Here is a 6,211-nt window from a genome sequence, read left to right as displayed (position 1 = left end):
TTATTCAGGATATAACCAAATAGTTGTCGCTCCGGAAGACCAACATAAAACAACCTTTACTTGCCCGTAAGGTACATTTGCTTTTAGGCGAATGCCTTTTGGTTTATCCAATGCACCTGCAACATTTCAACGATGCATGATGGCAATATTCACTGATATGGTTGAAAATATTGTTGAGGTTTTCATAGACGATTTTTCTATTTTTGGTAACACTTATGATATTTGTTTGAGTACTAAAGTACTGAAGAGATGCAAAGAGACGAATCTAGTCCTTAATTGGGAGAAATGCCATTTTATGGTTAAGGAAGGGATTGTCTTAGGGCATAGAATTTCAAAGAAAGAAATTGAAGTCGACAAAGTAAAGGTGGACGTAATTGAAAGATTACCGGCCCCAATGAATATAAAAGGAGTCAGAAGTTTCTTAGGCCATGTCAGTTTTTATCGAAGGTTTATCAAAGATTTTTCAAAAATTTCTAAACCACTATTTTCATTGTTAGAGAAAGATACAGTGTTCGGTTTCAACAAAGCATGTTTAAAAGCTTTTGAAGAGCTAAAAAACAATTAATCTCAGCCCTAATAATCATTACACCTTATTGGAGCACACATTTTGAGATGATGTGCAATACAAGTGGTTATGCTGTTGGAGCTGTGATGGGTCAAAAAAAGAATAAAGTGTTCCACCCCATTTACTATGCAAGTAGAACTTTGACGGGAGCCCAACTCAATTATATGGTAACTGAAAAGGAACTATTTTCTATAGTTTTTACTTTTGACAAATTCTGCTCATATCTTATAGGTACCATAGTTACAGTATTTATTGGCCATACGGCCATTAAGTAGTTGCTCATGAAGAAAGTTGCGAAACCGAGGCTAATTCGTTGGATACTTTTATTACAAGAATTTGACCTTGAGATCCAAGACAGAAAAGGTATTGAAAATCAAGTAGCTGATCATCTGTCGAGATTGGAGTAAGATGAGGTAACTCGATCACATGTGCCTATCAACGAGAATATCCTAGATGATTACTTATTTGAGGTAAGTCAAATTCATGAAACACCTTGGTTTGCTGATTTTGCTAATTATCTTGCATATAGAATAATTCCTTGAGAATTGACATACTAACAAAGGAAGAAATTCTTTCATGATAGTCAGTATTATTTCTGGGAGGACCTATGTTTAAACAGTGTGCAGATACTATAATCCTAAAGTGTGTAGCTGAAAGTGAGATTGCTGAGATCTTACATCATTGCCAATCATCTCCAAGTAGGGGACACTTTGGCGTGCACGTACCGCAACAAAGATTTTGCAAGCAGGTTTCTTTTGGCCTACACTATTTAAAGATGCTTATACTTATGTGAAGAACTGTGATAGATGCCAAAAGAGCGGAAACATATCACGGAGGAATGAGATGCCCTTAACAAACATTTTGGAGATTGAATTATTCCACGTATACGGCATTGACTTCTTAGGATCGTTTCCTTCTTCATATGGGAACAAATACATCTTAGTTGCTGTGGATCATGTGTGCAAGTGGATTGAAGCTGAAGCATACCTTAAAAATGACACTAAGGAAGTCATACGATTCCTACATAAGCATGTGTTTACACGATTTGGGACACCAAGAGCTATTATCAGTGATGAAGGTTCTCGCTTTGTGAACAAACATCTTAGGTGGTTGCTTGACAAATATGATGTGAAACACAAGATTGCTACTGCTTATCACCCCCAGTCCAATGGGCAAGTTGAAAGAGTGAATCGTGAAATCAAAGGTATCCTTGAAAAGGTAGTACACCCCAGTAGCAAAGATTGGTCTCGAAGGCTCGATGATGTATTATGGGCCTATCAAACAGCATTTAAGACACCGTTAGGACTGACTCCTTATCGGTTGGTTTTTGGAAAGGCATGTCATTTGCCATCAGAGTTGGAGAATAGAGCTCATTGGGCTTTGAAGAAATTGAATATTGATCTTAAGCAAGCCAGTAAGAGAAGGATGTTACAACTGGATAAGTTAGAAGAGTTGAGGTTGTTTTCCTATGAGAATGCCAAAATGTGTAAAGAAAGATGAAAAAAGATCTCGTGAGTTTAAAGAAAGTCAGAAGGTTTTATTGTTCAATTTGATCGCGTTATTTCATGATAGGTTTTAAATATTTATAATTACTCGTTCTTAAACTAACTATTATCGCGATGTAGGCAAGTGTACCTATCAAACAGTAGTATAGTTTTAGTAAGACCGGATTGTCGAACCCAAAGGAACTAAAAGTACTAGTAATGACTGTCTTTTTATTATCTAGCCTAAGAATAATGGGGTTTTTTTTAATTAACTAATTATATAAACTAAGAACGCATAGAGAAAAGAATTGGGGAATTGCTTTTGAGAAAAATCGATTGACTTAAGACAATACCTAAGGAAAAATCCACCTAGACTTTACTTGTTATTCTGGCTCCGAATTGGACGATTTATTCATTCAACTTGTTCTGTAGAAATCCCTAAGTTATGTTATTATCCCTATTCAAGACTAATAACGTCTAATCCCTAGATTGAATAGCCGAGACTTTTCTCTAATTAACACTCTAGGGTTGCATTAACTCAATCTATGGATCCCCTTATTAGGTTTCACCCTAATCCGGCAAAATCTTGTCACCCTATTTCTAGGCGCGCAATCAACTCCGCTTAATTATGATAAATGTACTCTTAGCCAGGGTCTATTCCTCCTCTGAATAAGAGTGTATCTTGAATCAGTATCCTGGGATATCAAAACAAGAATTAAGAACACATAACTAAGAACAAGTTAAATATTTATCATACAATTCAGAAAATAATAACAAGATTAGTCTTAGGTATAACAAGATTAGTCTTAGGTTTCATTCCCCTTAGGTATTTAGGGGATTTAGTTCATAACTAAATAAGAAAACATCTCAGAATAATAAAGAATACAAAACATAAAGAAAAATCCAAAACTCCTGAAGGGAAATTGAGGAGAGATCTTCAGTCTTGATGATGAATCCGGCTTCTAAGATGAATCAATTGGCTTCCTTGAAGTAATTCCTTACTCCCTATTCTCTGCCTCCCTTTTCTTCCTCCTCTAGGGTGTATTTATAGGCTTTGGAATGCCTTTTAGCCCTCAAAATTAGCCTTTTCTGAATTGGACTCAACTTGGGCTCGGTAGGGACACACCCGTGTGGCATGCCAGTGTGCGATTACTTCAGGCCGTGTTCAAGCCTGTTAAATGGCACGGGCGTGTGCAATACCCATGTGAGTCGTGCTTCGATTCTGCCAGATTGACACAGCCATGTGGTCTGCCCGTGTGAGGAGGTCTAGGCCGTGTTAATTTTGTACTTTGGCCTATTTTCTTCGTTTCTGGCCTGTTTCTCGTTCCTTTCGCTCTCCTATGCTCTCCTAAGTATAAAACATGAAATTAAAGCATTAGGTGCATCGAATTCACCAATTCTTATGGAAAATCATCCATAAAATGCGTTAAACATGGGGTAAAAATATGTATAAATTACGGTTTATCACAATTCAAGACTGAAGTTATTTCCTAGGAAGCTGAAATCCCGATGGAAAGGACCTTATACCATCTATCGAGTTTATCCTTATGGAGTTGTTGAATTATACGACAGTCACGGAGGTACATTTAAAGTTAATGGTCAACGTCTCAAACATTATTGGGATGGTGAAGTTGAGCAAGTTGAATCATCGTTCAAATTAACAGACCCTTGCTTTTTCACAACCTTGTTTTGTAAATAAATAAATAATTTGGATTTATTTTCTTAATTTAATACATTTAATTAATTCTGTCTAAGGAGATTAGAACTTAAGCGGGACCGCTGTGACCCCTCCAACCTTTCCTGGGAATTAATTTAATGTAATTTTTTGAGAATAAATTTTCTAATTAAGATTTAAAATTTCTTTTAGTTTCATTTGTTTTAATTTTAAATTTTTATGTTAATAAAATAGGTTAAATTTGGCCCAAGTACTAATCAGTTTTTTTAGTAAAGATACAGTTTGAATTTGAGGCCTAAGGTAGCAAAACAAGGGAAAATTCCACACCTATTCCGCCACTTCCATTGTTTGCCGCCCAAGTAACCCTAATGTAGCTAAATCTTTGCTACATGTTGCCCTAAATTTTCCTATATAAACCCCTCTTCATTCTACTATTTTTCATATCCCTCAAAGTAATTTACTTAAACCCCAAAAACTCCATAAACTTTTCTCTTGTGTCGTCAACCTCAAATCCAAAAATAAACCCTAGTTCTTTTCTCCTTTGTCGAAATCTCCTATTGCCGCCGCAAAGAAATCGTCGGGGAATCAATGTTACTGTCGCACGTAGCCGTTATCATCGTCACACGCCACTATTACCGCCACACGTTGCCTTTGCCCCCGCAACTTCTTTGTTGTCGCAAGGTTTGTCGAGAAAATCCTTCCCACTTGCCGAATTCTCTTCTTCCCCTGTAAGCAGAAATTTTCCGAATTTTTAGAAAAATACCATGCCTCGCAAAAGAACTAGATCGTCAAAAACTACTCCTGAAAACTCGATTGTGATTAATGAAGAAGTGAAAGAGAGATTTGATACAATTTTCAAGCATCAACCTATGATGCCTGAAAAAGGTTTTAACTTGAAGAGTAATGATTTGATGGTTGTCCCTATGCGAATTAAAAAGACAATCAATGCTCTCAAGTGGGAACGATTCTGTGACGCTTGTTCACTTCTCGATGATAAACTAGTTTGAGAGTTCTATGCAAGTTTGACCACACAAGATGCCACTGAGGTCATCGTTCGGAAGAAAAAGGTACCTTTTACCTCTAAGTCCATCAATGATTTCTTTAACTTACCTGATATTAAAGAATATGAGTACTACCCTTTGATAAACAACATCGATTGGGATTTTCTCCAACAAGTACTTGATGTTGTAACAAATCCGGGATCCAAATGGATTATAAGAAAGTATGGGAGCCATTCTTGCCGAAGGGAATACCTAAAACCAGTAGCAAAGGTATGGTTTTATTTTGTTCGCTGCAGTTTTATGCCTATCTCACACAGTTCCACCATCTCGATGGAACGAATGCTCTTGTTATATGCAGTCTTGATAAAAAAGTCCGTTAATGTTGGGAGGAGATTTATGACTGTGCTAAAAAGAAGACAAGAAGTGCTTATTTCCCATTATTAATCACTTCACTTTGCTTAAGGGCTTGTGTAATTTGAAAGGGCAGTATGCTCAAGGGTACATTACAAGTCATGATCTAGAAAGGTTAGTAGAGAATGTGCATGAGCTGAATCAAGGTGAGCAAGAAGAACCAACTGAGCCAGGTACTGAGGAGTCAACGAAAAAAACTAAAACTGAATCAGTTTCAAACACTGAAGAGGAAGAATCTGATAAGGAGCCAGTTGAAGACCCTGAACCAAGGGTTGAGCCAGAAGAAGAACTAGTCAAGCTAAGTGTTGAACCTGAATATACAACTGCCTTGCAGACTTCTACAAGTACTTCAAGGAAATCAGAGTTGTCAATGTTGATGGATATATGCAAATTCATGCACAATCAAAAACAAACTTACTGGAAATATGCAAAAATTAAAGATGATTCGATTCGAAATACTTTTAAGAATATCTCTAACACTTTTTTCCTGAGTTCCCAAATGCTATCTTTAAGACATGGATGGACGATACTGATTATACAAGCGGAGAAGGAGCTAAAGAAGACAAGGGGAATGAGTCAAAAGAATAAAAAGGGGGATCCTTGTTTATTTATTTATTTATTTTAGGTCTTTAGGAATTTATTGCTTTAGTAACTAGGATTTAATTTCTACAAAATAAAACATAGCAAGCATGAATAAATGCTTCTTTTAGAATGAAAATGACTAAGTGATGTGGTAATGGGAATAAACGTGTCTAGGATTGGATTATGAGCAAAGACTTGGTATTTAAGCAGTCTTAATGACTCACCTCTCTTTCTTTTTAACCCTACCTGGTGTTCAGTTTTCATTCATTATTTTGTTCTTGCAATAAGGATATTGCTTCTTTTTAAAGGGAGTAAGGCAAATAATTGCTGCACAAATTTTCAAGTATGTTTCAATTATTTTTTTCATGAATATATTTTAATAAATGAATGTTTAGAGAAATTCTTTGTTAATAAGATAGCTTGTATGCAAGCATGAATGATGATTTTATCTAAGTGATTGAATGCTATCATGAAGAACAGAACGATTGTATGA

Source organism: Gossypium hirsutum, chromosome A11 (assembly GCF_007990345.1).
Source record: "Gossypium hirsutum isolate 1008001.06 chromosome A11, Gossypium_hirsutum_v2.1, whole genome shotgun sequence".
NCBI classification, from domain to species: domain Eukaryota; kingdom Viridiplantae; phylum Streptophyta; class Magnoliopsida; order Malvales; family Malvaceae; genus Gossypium; species Gossypium hirsutum.
The sequence above is the reverse complement of the archived record's forward strand: the minus strand, read 5'-3'. Positions refer to the sequence as shown.